Consider the following 22062-nt stretch of genomic DNA (forward strand, 5'->3'; position numbering starts at 1 on the left):
TGTCCCTGTACAGCCAGACACAGCCATTACACAGTATACAGCACAGGCTCATTTATAAGATCTCATCACAGGAACATTTTTAACACATCCAAATGTGAAACTTTTTTTTATTCTAAGATGTACTTTGTTCGTGGAAGAGTAAAACAAATGTAGTAGTTATAAAGCTACAACTAGAGGGCGCTGGGACTCAGGTAGATGAAGAACTCCTGAGTGCAGTAAGGCAGAGACCCACTAGAATTCGCTAACACAAGCGCAGGGATAGTCAATCAGCCAAGGTCTATGCTGGGATGTCACGTCTGTACGAAGGGGTAAGCAAGCCAAAGTCAAAGAACAAAACCGAGGTCGGAGGCCGGGAGAACAAGTAAGGACAAGGGAGAGAGCGGAGGTCGGGACATGGAACAGGACCAGGGTCAGGAGGACAGGGATGACAAACCGAGTAGGAGGAACGGAAGTCAAGGAGAACAAGTACGCACAGAGGGGTGAGTGGTGGTGAGGACACGGAACAGTACCGGAGTCATGAGGGCAGAGAAATCAGGCCGGGCAGGAGGGACAGAGGTAAGGGAGAACGGTACTGGGTAGTAGGACTTGATCAGAATACACTCACAGGAATCAGTTGAACGCTGTAGAGCAGGAACTATTGCTGACAGCGTCCTGGAGGTAACAATACCAAGATATGGCGGCCTGACCTACGAAACGAGGCACGTCCAAACAGTCCCCTCCCCTTGCTTGGACCTAACCTTGGTGACAACATACATGCACTGGCTCTGCAGAGTCAAAGCCATGCTAAAATCATGACAGTAGTAGACCTGTTGCATAAGAGACAAAAAAAAACAGCATAAAACAGTTAGAACAGTGGTGAAGACATAACTACACACTGTTATGCTCATCTACATGATTTCAATTCAACCACTTGTATCATCACCAACAGAATTTGAATGTTATAATTTACATTGTGTTAAAAATGTCTATGAAAAATTGTTTATTTTGTTGATTTATTTTCTCATCTCTAATTTCATACATACTAAGCTGGAACTTTGCAGATACAAAAATAATCCAACATTCAGTAAATCAAACATTTTTAAAACAAATTGTGCTTTCCATTAAACCCAACAGGCTCGTCATTTGTATAGCAGTAGACATATGAGTACTTGCAAATATTTATCCAGAATCTGCAAATTGCAACTCTGTCAAAGTATTTTACTATTCATTATTCTGTATACGTTAACAAAAAGGACTTTTTGAGAACAGCTTGTTTTGCTGAAAAGAATAAACACATAACTCACCCAATAAAATAACACAAGTCAAACTAAGCAAGTATCAGAAACATATGTGTGTATGGCAAATTCTCCAAGGACATGTATAAATTCTTAGCCACAATACAAGTAGATGAGTAAAGTGTTCACTATAGAAGTTTCCACATATCTATTATGTCAGTTACCAAAAAAACATATTCAAAGATTAGCCAAAACCTGAGCGTTTATAAAATATATACATTAAGGCCTAAGACACACAACAAGAAAATCGGAGCGAGTGGAATGCGATAACACGCACATTCCACTCAGACCAATATTAACCTATGTCCCAGCACACATGAGCGATTATTTTCTCAGCCCTAATCAGACCGAGAAAACAGTCGTAGCATGCTGCGGGTGCAATACGATCCTTTTTTTCTCGCACCCATTCAATTCTATGAGGCGAGAGAAAGATCGCACTGCACTCACATTACACCGGTATACCGCGAGTGCAAAGGGAGAATGGCTGTAGTCGGCTACGGAGGAGAGAGGGCGATAAATACCTCCCTCCCCTCCTCAGTGCTGGCCCTCCCCTCCGCAGCACCGGCCCTCCCCTCCTCAGCGCTGGACCTCCCCTCCTTAGTGCCAGCCCGTCCCCAGCAGCTGTGGTCCGATCGCATGATCGGACCTCAGTCGCAATGACACTCGGCTCCCGCAGTGCTGCCAGCGTGAGCCAAGTGTCATGCGAGGATTATAGTAGTCCCCGTGTGGCCCTGACCTAAAATACAAACTTAGTATTCCTTATTAATACACTCCTCAACATTGGAGTTGCAACACCAAGAAGGAAAAGTAATGTAATTTTCAAAATCACATCAATACAGTATAGAACAAAAGTACCGTATTTTTCGCTTTATAAGACATATTATAAAACGCACCTCCAAATTTGGTGGAGGAAAAGAGATTTTTTTTTTTTAATGTTAAATGGGGTCCGTCTTATAATGCCAGTGTTCGTCTAACAAATCACTGTATATGTATATGTCTCTTTTAGCCCCCCATCCTAAAATTAGCCCCCTTAATCTGGATATGGCCCCCTTATATTGAATATAGCCCCCTTGTGCTGGCACACGTCACTCTGTGATGCCACATGTCCCCCTGTGCTGGCACAAGTCTCCTATAGCTGGCACAAGTCCCCTATAGCTGGCACAGGTCTCCTATAGCTGGCACAGGTCTCCTATAGCTGGCAAAGGACTACTATAGCTGGCACAAGTCTCCTATAGCTGGCACAAGTCTCCTATAGCTGGCACAAGTCTTCTATAGCTGGCACAGGTCTCCTATAGCTGGCACACGTCCCCATATTGCTGGCACAGGTCTCCTTTAGATGGCACAGGTCTCCTATAGCTGGCACAGGTCTCCTATAGCTTGCACATGTCCCCATATTGCTGTCACAGGTCTCCTATAGCTGGCAAAGGTCTCTTATAGCTGGCACAGGTCTCCTATAGCTGGCACACGTCCCCATATTGCTGGCACAGGTCTCCTATTGCTGGCACATGTCCCCCTGTGTTTGATATGCCCCCCATGCTGCTGCCCATAGTAAAATAAACACTTTACTTTACCTTCTCCCGTGCTGTCCTCCCTCGTGTCTCCCTCCGTGCTGCTGAGCTCCTGCACTTCCTGGTTCTCGGTGCCGGTCATGTGATTGGCACAGCAAAGTGACATGATCTCTGCGTGACTGATCACAGCGGCAGCAGTGAGATCGGGGAGACACCGGGAGACACGCTGGAGGAGGTAAGTAAAGCTTTTTTATTTTAGGATGGGCAGCAGCATGAGGGCCATATCTAACACGAGGAGGGGGGGCATGTGCGATCAAAGGGGGGGGCACAGGCAGATATAATATGCACCACTCCCCCAGCCCATCGTGATGGACAGTGATGGACAGCAGCGGTGCATATTACCTGAGCGGGAGCAGGAGATCTAACGCTGCCTCCTGAAGCCGTCACAAGCGTCTACCAGCCTCCACCAGCCCCCAGCACCGCTCCAGAGTTGCCCCCACCTCCCCTGGACCTCTATATTCGGAGTATAAGATGCACCCCCTATTTTCCCCCAAAATTTGGGAGAACAAAAGTGCGTCTTATAAAGCGAAAAATACGGTAAGTACAATCCTCACATTTTTGTAAATATTTTATTATATCTTTTTATGGGATAACACTGAAGATATGACACTGATACAATGTAAAGTAATCAGTAGTGAAGAGCGAGCACTAAAATGCTTGTGTGCTCAATATGTAAATTGATCAAATCAGAGTATTACTCCACTTTTTATGGACTTTTTATGGACTGACTATAAAACATACCAAACCGAAGAGAACATGGATTTTACAGGAAAAAAATGTTAAGAAACATTCTTTACTGTATAATGACTTGAATATAAGGCAAACTAAAAAGTGAACAAAAAAATGTCTGTTCACACATAGCATTTTTCATAGCAAGTTTTTGCACTCTCATTGCTTTCAATGGTGACAAAATGCTGCAAAAACACTGAAAGAATTGACTTGCTTCTTTTAAAAATGCAGCAGGTTTCCATTTCATTCAGAATAAAAGAAATCATGTGCATGAGATTTCTAAAATGTTTTCCCACTTGTAAGGAGTGGGGCTCCGAGTCTGCTGAAGCCTATACACTAGGTACAAGGCCTATCAAAAAACTGAAAGGAAGGATTGTAATACTCCCTAAAATACACATAGAGGATGTCCTCACACAACATTTTTTCCACATTTGAAAGCAGTGGAACTTCTTGACTGGTAAACTGTATGCACTATGAAATTATAAATTATAAGGATGAACTGCAATACACCCTAGGACACACGTAAAGTAGGGCCTCAGAAAACATTTACATTTAAAAGGACTCGGACTTCTGCGGCCAACAACAAGGAGTTGTGGATTTGAGGACAATACTTAGGGTATAACTAGCATAACAAGGACCTTCACGCATTCAACTCCAATTGTGCTACAGTTATGGTGAGCAACAGTTCCTACTATGCCAGCTCACGGCATTAGACAGTCACGAGGCTTCAAATAGATTGAAGCAGGAATTCCCAAACAGTTTTTTTTATCTCCTTGGAGACCTTTGCCAATGGAAATTCATGAACCATCCCGGGGAAAGAACACCACAAGTTCTTTGTCTATTTATTCAAACAAGAGGCGCTCTTCTTGCCTTATATGAATGCAACTGTATTTTATTTTTACATTAAGTTAAGACAAATTTGAGGAAATATTCATTTTTTTCCTGGTGTATACCAATACATCCCTTCCCACCCCAAAAATAAAAAAAGAGTATACGGTTCATATTTTATTAGTTTTCTTGTCCTCCTTCTCCTGTAACACCATAGGAATAGGGTTATCATGCTGCCCTCACTCTAAATTGTTTACAAGGCCATCAGACAGGCCTGAATCATAATTTTACTCGCAACAAACTTGAGCCAAATCAGACTCTCGCAGGCTGCAATCACAGCTCTCTCCTTGCTTAAGTTGATTTCATGGGTTTTTAGTGCCGGTGAGGGTATATTAACTGTTAGGCGCATCTACCTATTAAAAGGCTGACAGGCTGGCTGTAATAAAAATGTACAAGGCCTGGATTGGCCCTGACTTCTCAATCACAATGCCAAATCAAATGTTCCTTTTTTTTCTGGTATATTCCCATGCACCCCTTCACTCCAACAAGGGTATACGGTTTATGGTGTTTTATTTCCCTCTCCTCCTTCTCCATCATATCCACAAAGTCATCATAAGATGGTCGATTATACATTTTCATGGGCTAGCAGATAGCCCTCCCTCATAATTTTCAGAGGGCCAGCAGATGGCCCTCAATCAGTTTTTAGAGGGTCATCAATCATCCTTACATCAATTTTGATAGGGTCATCAGGCAGCTTTCTATTAATTCTTAGATGGTCATCAGGCAGCCCTCACTGAATTTTAAAAGGGCTATCAAAGGCAGTTAGGTGGCCATAGGAAGAAGGTGGGCCACTGTTCCCCAGAGCACCCACACAAAGTAAGATCTGAGGCCAAGGGTTAGGTATTGCACGATCTGATGAAAGTTGGGATGTTAAAAGAATGGTCATTTGTAACCTGTGCCATGCCAAGATCAGTAGAGGCCTGACCACTATCAGCCATACCACCACAAGCATGCTTAGGCACATGTCATCAAAGCACCCAACTAGGTTGGCTGAATGCCTGGGTAAAAAATTTGTGTCTTTGGGTAACACCAGTGCTCTTCCCTTGTGCTACATGTGCTACATGCTTGCCGATCCCCTGTCCAGTATGCAGGCACAGATGCCTCCATCCCTGCACCAGTTATTGCATATTCACAAGAACTATAAGCAACATTCTCCGATTCTTTGCCCCAGGGGAGCATGCAGCTGTCCTTCCTTACCCCAAGCCTTGGAACGCAAGTGTAAATGCCCAACCATCCATTCATACACAGACCTAAACACTAACTGAGAACATTTCCAGACTGCTTGAATTGAAAATGTTGCCATTTAAGCTTGTGAATACTGATGCTTTCTGCAACCTCATGTTAACGGCCGTTCTTTGGTACCTGTTTCCCAGCCACCACTATTTTTCCTAGTGTGCTATCCCCACCTTATGACGCGCCCACAGGGTTCCAAGGGTTACTCGTCACCGGGCTGGTGTCGGTTTGGGATGTCACAGCGGCCAGACCTGGTTTCGTGACCCCGGTGGTGTAAAAAAAGATGGGGATGGGAATGATGGGAGTAGTTATTCGTGACGCCACCTGTGGTATGCGACGGCCAGTAATTAGCCGCCGCTGTGGAAAGTCTCTCTCTTCTGGGGCAGATGGTGACGCAGCTTGGGTGTTGCAGCTCTCCACAGGTAGAACAAAGCCCCAGGGAGGATGTTGGGAGTAGTAGTTGCCTATAGCTCAGGGGCTCGTTGATAGGAGCTCCGGCAATGATGGGACGACACAGAGGGTGCAGTTCAAGTTCTTTACGCACTGATATCACACTGTCTTTGGAGTGCCGTGTTCCGCTGTGATGGGCTCCAGCTGATCCCGGGTAGTCAGAGGTCAAGGCCGGTGTTTCCTTCTGTGTGTCCTTTCCAGTGGTCTTTCCTCCACCCCAGCTCCTGGGCCGTGGAATGGGTCATGGGTACCTGCTGCACTCCCCGCAATCCCTGGGATCCCCCTTCTTTATAAGAACCCGGGTCGAGCCTAGAGCTCCTGACCACGGGCCCCTTTCTGTGCAGTGTCTTGCAACGTATCTTCCTGAGTCTTACCTGGCGCTTGCTGCGCCTGAAGCTAACTGAATGCTGCGTGAGATGACACCTCACTTCCCCTGCAGGTGCCCCGCCTTCCGAGTTGCTGAAATAGTGGGCAAAAGATCCCATACCTCGTGATGGCCACTCCTGGCACCTATGATGGCCCAGTCCCAGTGACAGAGCTCTCGAATTGTGTGTTAGATGTGTTGTGATGGTTTACCGGCGATGATCTCATCCGTATCTGAGATGAATACTGCACCCCATGTGTGGTGCAGTACCCTGTGCTGCCTGAAGCCGCAGGGGCGCCACATTTACATCACTCTGTGTCTCATAACATCACCCGTGCCCTCACCAATGCAGTTACTGGAAAGGTCCAATTAACAACTGACATTTGGACAAGTATTTGTGGCCATGGTCAAGACATTTGCATGACAGCACACTGGTTGAACCTTGTGGAGGCCAGGACAAAGTCGGACTCCAGTACTACACACGTGCTCCTAATACCAAGGATTGCGGGCTCCCACAGAGTACCCCTACAGAGCCTTTTTTAAGAGTACCCCCACAGAGCCTAGTGCAGAGTGGCCACATATAGACTGTTTTATGATTATGCAGAGAGAGGATTAAAAAAAGTAACCCAACACTGTCCTTCACTCGAGCAGCATCCTGTCCTTACACTAGTCGGAGCACAATGTCGGTGCCACCCATGATACGGAGGTTATACAGGCTGGTTCTCATGGTGCATTGGCCAATCACATCCATACCATTACCTGGCATGGTCGTGATGGTTGCTGAAGTGCCTGCATCCAGAAGCTTGTTGACTCTCTGTGCTGCAGCCTTTCAACAAACTTTATTCCACATCCAATCAGCATCCAAACTCCAAACTCCACCATGGACTTCTTTAAGAAGTCGGTGTTCGGATTTGAGCACCAGACAATAGATTTTTGGTATGAACCCCGAACTTTACAGTTCAGGTTTGCGCTTCCCTTCCTGCTACATTTCTCCTTTTCCAACTGCCATTTTCTATAGTTTCTCAAATAGCCCTGCTTACTTCTGTGACACTCATGGCCTTTAAAGGCTGACTTAGACAGCAGTGTCTCTGTGCATTCAGTACGCTCTGAGTCCAGTTACTGAGTGCTTTGGAGTATGTCTCACTATTTAGTTCTCTCAGTTGAAAATCATCTTTTCAGTAAACACTTGTTTGTTTTTCTGTAATTTCTTCCTGTCTTAGACCTGTTAATAATCCTTTGTCTGCTGCAAGTATAACAAACTCTTCTCTGGTTTTCTTCACACTACAAACTCTGAAACAACAGCAGGTATTTTATTTACAGGCAAGTATTCTGGTTTTCTTTTAGTCACTTTGCCTTTGACTCTGCCAAGTGCTACCTGTCTGCTGATAGTGACAGTAGTTGTGGGAGAGGCCTACTTCTCTTGCGCCCCTGCACGCCACATGAAAGATGGGTTCTTGGCTGGGTGAATGGACTTTTGCTAAGAATGAGGTATGCTTTTCCAATTCACATGATGCTGATGACTTTGGCAGGCCAAGACAAGATGTTAACCAAGTCATTGAGGGAGACCAACAGTTCTTTAAAACTGTTACTTTAGTGCCCAACAACTTGATGACAACTACCGTATATACATACATACGCAGGCTTATAACTTTCTCTACAAATACAGAGCATCTTTATACATAGTCTTATCAAGCCTTGATAAAAGTTGGAAACAACTGAAACGTCACCATGCCACATGGGCTAATAAAGTCCAATTTATCCTAATTTTTTCTGGAGTGCTTCATGCTGTTTTTTCTATTATGTATCTATCTATCTATCTATCTATCTGTCTATATGTGTGTGTATTCATTCTGAAAAAAAAAAAAATATAATTTATATTTTTTATAATGGTTTAGAGATGTCCCGTTATCTGTGAATTGCAACTGGGTTCTAAAAATATCTATTTCTATCAAATGTGAAGGTAATCATTTGATTAAAAATAGGTTGTAGGGTTTTTTTAATTTCTTTAATATCTGACCTAATTATCATTTAGCAATATGATTCAATAAAATATTCGCTATTGGATGGATGGATGGATGGATGGATGGATGGATTTAGTACTTTGAGCTGACTTAGATTTTTTGGACTAATGAAACAGGGTTCTATACAATTTATTATTATTATTATTATTATTATTATTATTATTTATTTACAATCCAAGCAATTTCATCTGCTACCAACATACAACTAGAAAGTAACAAATGTGATTTCAGTTGTAGGCCAAGTTTTTATCATCCAGTTTTTGTCTAATTTTTACTTGAATATGTATAATAATAATAATAATAATTATTTATTCATTTATATAGCGCTGTTAATTCCACAGCGCTTTACATACATTGGCAACACTGTCCCCATTGGGGCTCACAATCTAGAGTCCCTGTCTGTATGTCTTTGGAGTATGAGTGCTTTGTCTACAACTAGATGGTCTATGAGGATTTCCAGTACTGTTTCTCTGTTTTCCTTCAATTCCATTCATAATGCATTGATATTTTGTTCAATTCAATATTTAAAAAAAAATTTAACGTTTCATTTTCCATGCGATTTTCTCAGACCCTAAATTTTGCATTTCAAATAAGGGGGATTTTCTCAGCTATATGGTTCCATACAAAGGTAGTAAAAATCAAAAATATCTAAATAATCAATTCTTATGAGGACTATTAATGGCTTTTAAATAGAGATGGACAAACCTGAGGATCGGTGTTCAGTGCTCGTATCAAACACAGATTTTACAAAAAAAAAAATAAAGTTCAATTTTGGAGTTCGGGTGCTTTATGTATGCAAATCACTAGTGCGAGCATTGCCATGCTCGGGTATACTCGGTACTCAGCCCAGTACGAGCTGCTTGCAGTACTTGAATGGCTCACACTGGGGGTAACAAAAGCATTATCGAATGTAGTGTGCACCAAACAAAAAAAAAGAAAAACCCGGTGCACACCCTCCCCTAGAAGTGATCTGTTTACTCTTGCTGCATGTGGATGAAGACCTAAACTGCCAAATTAGTGACTTCCATTGGGGATCAAGACAAGTCGGGATCCCAAACCAAACTATATCTAAACTTTGGTTGGACCCGACAAACCAAGCTTCCTCGGGTCCGTGCATATCTACTCTTAAAGGGAATCTGTCAGCAGGTTTGTGCTACTTCATCAGGATGTCAGGAGATTCTGAATGTGATGAGTTACCACTTAGATTACTAGGTGCAGCCATTCTGACACAATGTGCATTTTTAGGTTTAGTCATGTAGCTGAGTCCAGGGAGCTGTCCTGCCCCCATCAGACTATCTATAGAGATTGTACATTGATTGTGAAGTATCAATCACATCAGGAGGCAACACATGGTAGGTAGCCACACCACTGATAAGGGTCCCTAAACAAACAGCAAATAAAATCAAGTGACAAGACAGGCATGCCTGAGCTTTCTGTGTACATCCTTACAGCATGCTGGTTTCAGCTTATTTAGCAAAAACCTGCTGACAGATTCCCTATAAGCTGGTTTGGACTGAAGAGAACCTGAGAGAATTACTTAAAATCTCCATAATATATAAAAAGGCCTTGCTGTGAAGATGCAATAATAACATTTCTCTTTATAATCCACATACCGAAATACACATTTTGTTACTTACTGGTGGTAATCAGCTGATCTCATCCGTAAATCATGAGGTTGATGTAATACTCCTAAGATTAGAGAACAATTCCTGAGGATAATAAACTAATCACCTTTCTTTTTGTCTCAACATGATTTCTCAGTAAAGAGGAAAATTTGCCCTTCAATTTAACACATAGCTATGGGCTTAGGAGTAAATCCGCTGTGTCTGAAACATATTTTTATTTATTTATTTTTTAATGTACTATTAAAAAATCTGACTAGGAATGGCGGCCTTAGGATATGCATAGTTATGTCTGCTATGTATGTCACTCACCCTGCTAATATGATGGACGTAAGGGTCCCAATAATAAAAACGATTTAAGTGGTATTGTGCTGTAACATAACCAATCTGGGGTAGATGAGGGGTCTTATGGTGTCCACCTCTCAGGAGGAATAATTTATTAATTACTACCCAACACACCACAGTTCTTACATCTCACAGTCATTTTAATGAGGCCCTATACCAACTGTGGTTACATAAAAGGTAAAATATGCTCATTGCTTCAGCCCTGGACACACCTATTGGTTTCTTAATCTGAATACAGAGATTGTCAGCGGCAGCGGCCACCTCAGGTGCCTGAGTCTATATCACAGGGAGATTCTAGTAATACGTCAGCGTGCTCATCACTGCACATTAATCGATCGAGCACTGGGGTGCCCATCGCCATACACACATCCCCGCCTCACGTTTTGTTCACCCCCCCCTTATTAGGCTCATCCAGCAGAAAAATGCATTATTTTCTCATTGACTTCCATTAGGCTCAGTTCTCGCGTAGAGGCTCTCCAAGCGTCTGTCCTGCTCGATTCGAGTACTGAGCATTTTAGTGCTCACTCGTCACTTAGAGACTCCTCTCTCCATCACCCATACTACTCTTTTGGGCATCTGTTCAAAAATGATTCCACTGGTACAAATAGGTTGTGTTTATGGAAGATTTCTTGATGTGAGAAGATGCGATGAGGTTCATTTATTAAGACAACACATTTCAATGCCGTACTGGTGTCTTTATAAGGTTAGAATAAATTACATCTGTTGTTTCCCAATATGTCACTTTTCAACATGCTTTTACTTGTGGAACCAGTCACAGATGAGGCATTTAGTATACTAACTGACTTAAAGGGTTTGTCCACTACTTTGCATCTAACTTCCATGTGAACTATCTGTCATCTGCCTTTCACCAAATATTTTGCCCATCTGGCCTCATGACCTCTGGCTGAGAATCTCCTGCTTCCTGTGATGTCCCATCAGATTCTCCCTCACTTCCGGGCTGTGGAAACTGATGTGGGCGGGGCTTGTCATGTTAGTGGGTGTGGCTGCATTCAGCAGAGCTCACTCGGTATTTGTGAATGCTGCCAGCTCTCTCTGCAGACCAAGCTCTCTCTCCTACCTATATGTATATATCAGGGGGCATATACTGTACATGTACACACACTGCTGTATACCCAGTGTAATGTATATACACCCTGCTGTATTCCCTTTATAATGTGAATACATTTAGATATTTTACTAATATATAATGAATACACCCAGAAACTCCAAATCAAAGAACTCAAGATACATGCTGATGGAGATAAATTATTTTTCTGCACACCCTGTAATAATTCAGCAATGACCAGTATAAAGCATGCAAAGAATCTCCTTGCTATTAGCATAATGAAGACAACTGCTTAACAGGCAATGTCATACACCACAAACAATTGCTGAATAGGCAATGCAATACAACAAGACAACTGCTCAAAAAGTAATACGGTACACCTAAGACAACTGCTTAAAAGGTAATGCCATACACTAAATACAACTGTTCAAAATGTAATACCATACACCAAAGACAATTATTCAAAAGATAATGCCATACATCAAAGACAACTGCTTAAAAGGCAATGTTATTCACGAAATCTAACTGTTCAAAAAGTAATGCCATACACAAAATCCAACTACTTAAAAGATAATATCATACATCCAATCGAAATGCTTAAAAGAAAATACCATACACCAAATCCAACTTCTTAAAAAGGAATTCCATACATCAAAGACAACAGCTCAAAAGGTAATGATATATACCAAAGACAACTGCTCAGAAAGTGATACCATAGACCAAATCCAACTGCTTAAAAGATAATGCCATACACCAAAGACAGCTATTCAAAAGGTAATGCCATACACCAAATACAACTGCTTAAATGGTAATGCCGTACACCAAACACATCTGCTTAAATGGTAATGCCATACACCAAACACATCTGCTTAAAAGATAATACCATACACCAAATACAACTGCGTAAAAGGCAATGCCATACACCAAAGACAACTGCTCAAAAGGTAATGCCATACATCAAAAGCAGCTGCTCAAAAGTTAATCCCATATACCAAATTCAACTGCTTAAAAGGTAATGATATACACCAAATACAACCGCTCAAAAAGTATTGCCATACTCTAGCTTAATGGGCAATGCTCTACACCAAAGACAAATGCATACAAGTCAATACCATACACCAAGGACAACTTCTTAATAGGCAATGCCAAAGGAAACTGCTTATTAGTCAATACAATACACCAAAGACAACTGCTTAACAGATAATGCCATAAACAAAAGACAACTGCTTAAAAGGCAATGCCACACACCAAAGACAACCGCTTAATAGGCAATTCCATACACCAAAGACAACTTCTTAATGGGTAATTCTATACATCATAGGCAACTGCTTAATAGGCAGTGCCATATATTAAAGACAACTGCTTAATAGGCATGTGTATGTCATTGTCTAGTAAGCAGTTGTCATGGTGTATGGCATTGCCTGTTATAAAGTTGTCTTTGGTGTATGGCATTGACTATTAAGCAGTTGTCTACATTATACTAATAGAGCAGAGATTTCATCTTTACATTCAGATCTTTCTTCCAGATCTCCATATTTTGCCCTCACACTGTCTTCCCATACTGCTTAGTTTCTTAACTGTGTCCCCTTCTCACACTTTCCCCTCTCTGCTTACTGTCTCTTACAAATTGTGCCCTCACACTGTCCCACCCATGTTGCCCCCTGTTCATGGTGTCCCTATCACCCTACCCAGTAACTATACAGACTTTTCCTTCCATATTCTCTCCCATGCACTATTTCCCTCACCCCCATCTTTGACTCCATTGAAGTGCTGACCCTCACTCCTCTATGGTGCAGGACTGACATCAGCAGCATGATAAGGTTACCTCATCATGCTGCTTCACATCATCTTGTCCCTGGAAGTACCAGTGCACAGAAATTCAGTTGTATTTGCATCTGAAAGACACAAGTTCAATTGAATGCAGGAAGCCGGCCTTCTACCTGTTCTTCAGGCCAGCTGTTAGTTTAACAACCGGCTCAGAGAACGACTGACACCAACTCCCGGGGGAGTGGGAAAATGCCGTCCTCTGAGGTAAACTTCAGACTGTCATATACATTACATTCTTCTTTCTGTATACATATATTGCAGGGCCATTATATTCACTGTAAAAGTATATATTCGAAGGAATGTTAGCCTACAAAACCTGGTAATAAATTGTGATAACTTTTTTTAACATCTTGTAAAGCAATTCTTTGACTTTTATGTGCCAGTGTCAACATTACTTTTGATTTCCACAATAATTCTATGAGGATTGAAAAAGCCCCAAAAAATGCATTAACATTGATGGTGGCTTCATAGTTTTCATACAAGTCATGCAACGGAATAAATGGCCAGGGAGAGGATGACAAAGCATGGGAGTATGTTAATGCTTCTTGGTTAGCACTGAAGCTTTGGAAGGGGAGGTTGGCAGAACATAAGCACATCTGTGGCAGCACTACTTGCCTGTTAGAAAATGTGGTGAAACTAAATCATTACTGTATCCTTGGAGTATTTACAAGGATAACGTTGTTGTATAATATATTGCATTGAGTGTATATATTACTTGATTTTTAAAATATTTAACATTCCCTTCTTCAAAGACTAAGCAGTAAGCAGACGATGATCAGAGTCAGGATTCTATGGCTGCTGTCCGGAGGTGAGGCGAACCTCATTCTACTTTCTGACACCTTCTCTTTGGATTGCCGAGTCATGATATCATCATTGCAGTATGACGCACACACAACTTTGTACCAGGAGAACCAATGAAAAAAGGATCTATGGCTTTTGGAAAGCAACACATGGCTAACAGGGCTCGCATCTAGCAGCCACAAGATACTGACCTGGACACTGGACCAGGGTCCCGTAAAAAGGTCCGCTCATCTCTACTACTGGGTATAGAAGGGTTAAACAAATGAGTTCTGACGGAACTAATAATATTACACTTTTCTTGCATTAAATGGGTCTTCCAGTTTGATAATTGAGTATTGCTTTTCAGTAGTACCTTCTATAAAGGATGACAAAACCTTTTTCATGCATTGTACAATTATGAAATATAAAGCCTGCTTTACATGCTACGATTCTGCATACGATATCGTATGCAATCATAACCGCCCCCATCGTATGTGCGGCATGATCAATTTGGTTGAACGTGCCGCACAAACGATTAACCCCCGTCACACGTACTTACCCGTCCATACGACCTCGATGTGGGCGGCGAACATCCATTTCCTGGAGTGGAAGGGACTTTCGGCGTCACATCGACGTCACTCGGCAGCCGGCCAATAGAAGCGGAGGGGCGGAGATAAGCGGGACGTAAACATCCCGCCCACCTCCTTCCTTTCTTCCGCATTGCTGGCCGGGAGCCGCAGGACACAGGTAAGATCTGTTCATCGTTCCCGGGGTGTCACACACTACGATGTGCGCTACCCTGGGTACGATGAACAACCTGACATTCAATTCATGAGGAATGAACGACGTGCGTGCAATGAATGTTTTACTGTTCTTTCGCAATCGCACGTAGCTGTTACACACTGCAATATAACTTACGATGTACATGCAATATATTAAAGCTCACATTTATTGCAGTTAATCAGATAACATTTGTAGTACAGCAATTTATAAAACAGAATATATTAAATGTTCTATTACTGGACATAGATGTAAATGTATTTGTTTTTTCATGCAAAGGTGCAGCTTTTGCATCTGCTTGATCAACACTTAAAGAAACCTTTTAGATCCAACCAAGTATTAGATGTAAATGTAGATTTAACACTAAAAAGACTTGGTGATAACATAGTGGATAAAGTCGATGCTTTTTAGCCACAATTCAACTCGGCCCTGTCAGCTCAGGGCTTTGTACTGGGTCTGAATACCCCTCCTCGTGCTCCAGTTTCCAATCGGTTCCCCGGTTTGGTTCCGGCGGGCCCCCGCCCGACCCCGGTCCCTACGGATCCACCGGCTGTAATCCCAGCTCCTGCAGGTGGCCACCACCGTCTGCCTCCTTGCCAATAGCAACTGGGCTCCGACCCAGCCACCTGGTAGTCTCTTGGCAGACCTGGACACAGGACTGCCCGTGAACTTGACTGCTCACTACCTCAACTTGAACTAGACTCCATGTTTTCCTGCCTCCAGGCCTGTGAACTCCTTGGTGGGGGAAACAACCGCCTGGCTTCGCCCCCCTGGTGTGAAAATCAAACCTGGAGGGTGGTGACAAGGTTTTTAGTTTGACTGATGTCACCTAACCGGGAAGGGGTGTGGTGTTGTGTGTGACTACCTGGGACGACCTGACTAGTCTAGGGCGTTACATTCCCCCTTGGTTTAATGTAGACTGTCCGCGGGCTGCCTGTCCATCACCGGTTTATTTTTGCTTTCTGTAAAATAGAAAAAACGAGAACATGGTACAAGCATAATAACATTTGTACAAACTGTCAAATTTTTAGATCTTCCCTTATGGGAGGCACATACTTAAATGTTACGATAACATTTTTATTAACACAGGAACCGGGTCCTCAGTCACCCACCCAAACAACCTAGCCTTGATGCTGCCCCTAAAAAGTGGGCAGCACCCCTTTTCCCCAGTCCAGGAACGGGCCCAGGTGTTTTAACGGGATGGGTGCAGGTTTTACAGTCTCTTCAGATGCCCCACGTCCAGGGGACCCCTGACTCAGGGGATGGCCACCGGTTGTAGTGGTGGCGGGCCTCGGCCACCAGCTTCTCACAGGCCCATCCTCCAGTCTGGCTCTCCGGAGGCGGTGAAACCGGACAGCTGGTTAAGGTAGGTATTATTTACAAGTCCAATAGTTTTTGGGTGGCCTGCCAGTTCTCGGCCTTGTCTTTTGTAAAATCGGGGCAACAAAAGTCCCAATGGGGACAGGCAGTAAGGGTCCCAACGGGGACTTTGTCACTTTGGCAGCCGGGTTCCGCTGCCTTTAACTTTAATTTAAATTAAATTTAATTAACTCCGCTGCGGTGCAGCCTCCTCCAGATTCCCCATCCCATCCTCCTCCTCCTACCAGATTCCCCATCCATGTGCACTAGGTTCCAGGGCTGTAGGCCATTAATGGGAATGGCGGCGGGGGTAGCTTACTCAGTACCTCTTCCTCCATGAGTTTCACCACCTCGGGCCCACTTGCTGCGGTACTGCCGGGCCTCGGCTCCCAATTGATAAGAGTTGGCTTGGGAGCCTGTGTGGCTTGATCTCGGCACTGCACGGCTGCGATGGCCCCTTGCTCACAGGCCCACACCACGGCAACCATCCTGCGAACCTCCGCCTTCCAATCGAGCAGCTGCTGCAAACTCTGCGCCCTCACCTTCATACAGAACCGGCCCAGCTCCCACTCCAACCAAGCAGCGGTTCTGGCGGGGAGCTCACCCGGGCTGCAGTCCTCAAAGGCTACTCCTCCTCTGCTTCTTCCGAGTCCCGCCGCTCCAGCGGCGGGAGCTCCTCCGCTCCCGTCTGGGAACGCCGACATCTTTCCATCCGTTCCATCTTGTTTTTTTTCGAGCACTTCACTTGCTTTTTGCTCCACTCCGCTCTCGGGGGGCGGGGCTTCGTCTTCGCGCCCTTTCTGTTCAGGGAAGACGGCTCGGGCGGGAACTTTTCGCGCCTAAGATGGCGGATTCTCCAATTTTTCAGCGGGACGCTGCTGACGATGATCTGAAGGCACCCTTCCACAGGTAAGTGGACGGTTCTATCCTGTTCGTGATGCCAGAAGAGTCGATGTGTACCGCTCCGTGGGCTCGGCTGCGACCGCCGAGCCGCTCGGATCCGTGCTCGTACTGCGGGTGGTGACTCGAGTCTCTCACGGACCCGGGGGTCACGTCACTCTGCAAGGGAGTTGGCGCTACATGCGGGGACTTAGGTGAGGAGTTCCACGGCCAGGGCCGCGGTGGTTTGGTTTGGGATGTAAGTTCGTGACGCCACCCATGGGTTGTGGTGATTGTAGACACCACCGCTGTGGTGAAGGTATGGAGACTCCTGGGAGCAGTGTAATGGCGCAGCTAGGTGTTGACCCCTCCATGGGTAGGGGGTGTTGGTCCCAGGGCCCGGATGGTGAGGGCCTTGGTGCAGGGTGAAGTGTTGCAGTGCAGAGCGGTGCGCGGCCCGAAGGCACTGGTGTACTCACTATGACACAAGATACCGGAGTCTCTGGTAAACCAAACGGAGTGATGAATGGGCACGCAGCTGGCTGCAGCTTCTCACAGAATAGGTTGGTGGTTTCCGCCTCTCTCCTGCACCTCTGTGTGTAAATGTTTGACTCCGATGCCTAGACACCGGTAGTCCGCTCCTGACTTATATATGCCGAAGGAGCCCATTTGCCCGCTATGCCTTGGCGGTGGCTTTACCCTGTTTGGTTGGGCTGTTGTCTTCTAACGGGACTTGTGTGGGATAGGTCCTTAAGTCCAGTCCGTAATCAGTTGATTCAACTCGGCCCTGTCAGTTCAGGGCTTTGTACTGGGTCTGAGTACCCCTCCCAATGCTCCGGTTTCCAATCGGTTCCCCGGTTTGGTAGCGGCGGGTCACCGCCCGACCCCGGTCCCTACGGTTCCACCGGCTGTAATCTCAGCTCCTGCAGGCGGCCCCCACCGTCTGCCTCCTTGCCAATAGCGACTGGGCTCCGACCCAGCCACCTGGTAGTCTCTTGGCAGACCTGGACACAGGACTGCCCGTGAACTTGACTGCTCACTACCTCAACTTGAACTAGACTCCGTGTTTTCCCGCCTCCAGGCCTGTGAACTCCTTGGTGGGCGGAGCCAACCGCCTGGCTCTGCCCCCCTGGTGTGGACATCAAACCTGGAGGGTGGTGACAAGGTTTTTAGTTTGACTGATGTCACCTAACCGGGAGGGGGTGTGGTGTTGTGTGTGACTACCTGGGATGACCTGACTAGTCCAGGGCGTCAACATTATGCGGAAGGAAGGAGGTGGGCGGGATGTTTACATCCCCTTCATCTCCGGCCCTCCGCTTTTATCGGCCACCTGCTGTGTGACGTTGCTGTGATGCCGCACGACCTGCCCCCTTAGGAAGGAGGCGGGTCGCCAGCCAGAGTGACGTCGCAGGGCAGGTAAGTGCATGTGAAGCTGCCGTAGCGATAATGTTCGCTATGGCAGCAATCACAAGATATCACTGCTGCGACGGGGGCGGGGACTATCGGCATCGCAGCATTGGCTTGCCCTTTAGGGGCACTTTGCACACTACAACATCGCAGGTGCGATGTCGGTGGGGTCAAATTGAAAGTGACGCACATCCGGCGTCGCACGCCATATTGTAGTGTGTAAAGCCTTTTTGATACGATTAACGAGCGCAAAATCGTCGTAATTGTATCATCGGTGTAGCGTTGGTCATTTCCATAATTTGGAAATGACCGATGTTACGATGTTGTTCCTCATTCCAGCGGCATCATATAGTTAGGTCTAGAAATATTTGGACAGTGACACAAGTTTTGTTATTTTAGCTGTTTACAAAAACATGTTCAGAAATACAATTATATATATAATATGGGCTGAAAGTGCACACTCCCAGCTGCAATATGAGAGTTTTCACATCCAAATCGGAGAAAGGGTTTAGGAATCATAGCTCTGTAATGCATAGCCTCCTCTTTTTCAAGGGACCAAAAGTAATTGGACAAGGGACTCTAAGGGCTGCAATTAACTCTGAAGGCGTCTCCCTCGTTAACCTGTAATCAATGAAGTAGTTAAAAGGTCTGAGGTTGATTACAGGTGTGTGGTTTTGCATTTGGAAGCTGTTGCTGTGACCAGACAACATGCGGTCTAAGGAACTCTCAATTGAGATGAAGCAGAACATCCTGAGGCTGAAAAAAAAGAAAAAATCCATCAGAGAGATAGCAGACATGCTTGGAGTAGCAAACTCAACAGTCGGGTACATTCTGAGAAAAAAGGAATTGACTGGTGAGCTTGGGAACTGAAAAAGGCCTGGGTGTCCACGGATGACAACAGTGGTGGATGATCGCCGCATACTTTCTTTGGTGAAGAAGAACCCGTTCACAACATCAACTGAAGTCCAGAACACTCTCAGTGAAGTAGGTGTATCTGTCTCTAAGTCAACAGTAAAGAGAAGACTCCATGAAAGTAAATACAAAGGGTTCACATCTAGATGCAAACCATTCATCAATTCCAAAAATAGACAGGCCAGAGTTAAATTTGCTGAAAAACACCTCATGAAGCCAGCTCAGTTCTGGAAAAGTATTCTATGGACAGATGAGACAAAGATCAACCTGTACCAGAATGATGGGAAGAAAAAAGTTTGGAGAAGAAAGGGAACGGCACATGATCCAAGGCACACCACATCCTCTGTAAAACATGGTGGAGGCAACGTGATGGCATGGGCATGCATGGCTTTCAATGGCACTGAGTCACTTGTGTTTATTGATGACATAACAGCAGACAAGAGTAGCCAGATGAATTCTGAAGTGTACAGGGATATACTTTCAGCCCAGATTCAGCCAAATGCCGCAAAGTTGATCGGACGGCGCTTCATAGTACAGATGGACAATGACCCCAAGCATACAGCCAAAGCTACCCAGGAGTTCATGAGTGCAAAAAAGTGGAACATTCTGCAATGGCCAAGTCAATCACCAGATCCAATTGAGCATGCATTTCACTTGCTCAAATCCAGACTTAAGACGGAAAGACCCACAAACAAGCAAGACCTGAAGGCTGCGGCTGTAAAGGCCTGGCAAAGCATTAAGAAGGAGGAAACCCAGCGTTTGGTGATGTCCATGGGTTCCAGACTTAAGGCAGTGATTGCCTCCAAAGGATTCGTAACAAAATATTGAAACTAAAAATTTTTTTTTGGGTTTGGTTTATTTGTCCAATTACTTTTGACCTCCTAAAATGTGGAGTGTTTGTAAAGAAATGTGTACAATTCCTACAATTTCTATCAGATATTTTTGTTCAAACCTTCAAATTAAACGTTACAATCTGCACTTGAATTCTGTTGTAGAGGTTTCATTTCAAATCCAATGTTGTGGCATGCAGAGCCCAACTCGCGAAAATTGTGTCACTGTCCAAATATTTCTGGACCTAACTGTACATCGCTGTATGTGAAGCCGCAGGAGCGAGGAACATCTCCTGCCTGCGTCCTGCGGCTCACGCCAGCTATGCGGAAGGAAGGAGGTGGGCGGGATTTTTTCGTCTTGCTCATCTCCGCCCCTCCGCTTCTATTGGCCGCCTGCCGTGTGATGTCGCTATGACGCCGCACGACCCGCCCCCTTAATATGGAGGCGGGTCGCCGGCCAGCGAGATGTCGCGGGGCAGGTGAGTGCATGTGAAGCTGGCGTAGCGATAATGTTCGTTATGCCAATTATCACCATGGTATCGCAGCCGCGACGGGGGCGGGGACTATCGCGCTCGGCATCGCAAGCATCGGCTTGCGATGTCGTAGTGTGCAAAGTGCCCCTTAGAGTTAAAGAACTGGGCATTTTTGTATTTTTTTTACTAAGATATTGACTTCTAGACACCAGAGTTGCCAACTTTTCTGGACAACTTTTTCAAGAATCACATACAGACAAAATTTTTATATGGACACATTAGAAAATCGTAATAAATAATGAAAGGTTGTTTACACCTTTACACATATTTTTTGTTGCTCATTTGCTTCCTAAAGGCAGCTTTCCAAATACAGCAATTTTAATGAAATTTTCTCTACCATTGTCCTGCCGCACAGTGTCTGTAGGTCCTTTATGTACCTGATTACTCTGCAAAAAAGTTACAAATCCCACAGACGTTCTGTTCAGTCCTGTCGACTCTTTCCATTCTGTTGTTCAATTGTCTTTGTGTTAGGGTACTTTTCCACTTGCGTACAACTTCCGATGTGAGAGCATCAGAAGCAATATGCTAAAGACCCAATGTTGCGAGCGTCAGCCGGGGGTCATGCGACTGTGATACGATCTTGCAATCGCATCACAGCTGCAGAGAAGATGGAGGAACACTTTATCCCTCTCCTCCGCTGTCTGTCTCTGTTTACATCACACTGTACTTGGAGTATATGCGAGTGCAGTGCGATGTTTCACACGATCCCATAGACTTGTATGGGGATACGTGAGCTGAGACTCTCTGCCAAACAGCATGCTGCGATTCATTCCGCGTGCCACTATGGCTTGAGAAATCAATTGCAGATAGACACTGCCCCATAGTTTTGCTCTAGACAAGTATAATCTGATGTTTTATCGGATCGCACTTGCACTTGAAAATCGCAAGTGAAACCAAGGCCTTAGGCCCCTTTCACACGTCAGTGATTCTGGTACATTTGTGCTTTTTTTTTCTACGTACCAGAATCGCTGACATACGCAGACCCATTATAATCAATGAGTCTGCTCACACATCAGTGATTTTTCACTAAACGTGTCTCCGTGCAGCGTGCACCCTTGGCCGTGATTCTGCACGGAGACAAGTCAGTTTTTTTCTGGCATCACTGATGACCCACGGACCACACTATGGTGTGATCCGTGTGTGATCAGTGAAATACGTACTAGAAAATCACGGACATATTAAATATTAAAAATTT

The sequence above is a fragment of the Anomaloglossus baeobatrachus genome, chromosome 1 (genome assembly GCF_048569485.1).
Source record: "Anomaloglossus baeobatrachus isolate aAnoBae1 chromosome 1, aAnoBae1.hap1, whole genome shotgun sequence".
NCBI lineage: Eukaryota > Metazoa > Chordata > Amphibia > Anura > Aromobatidae > Anomaloglossus > Anomaloglossus baeobatrachus.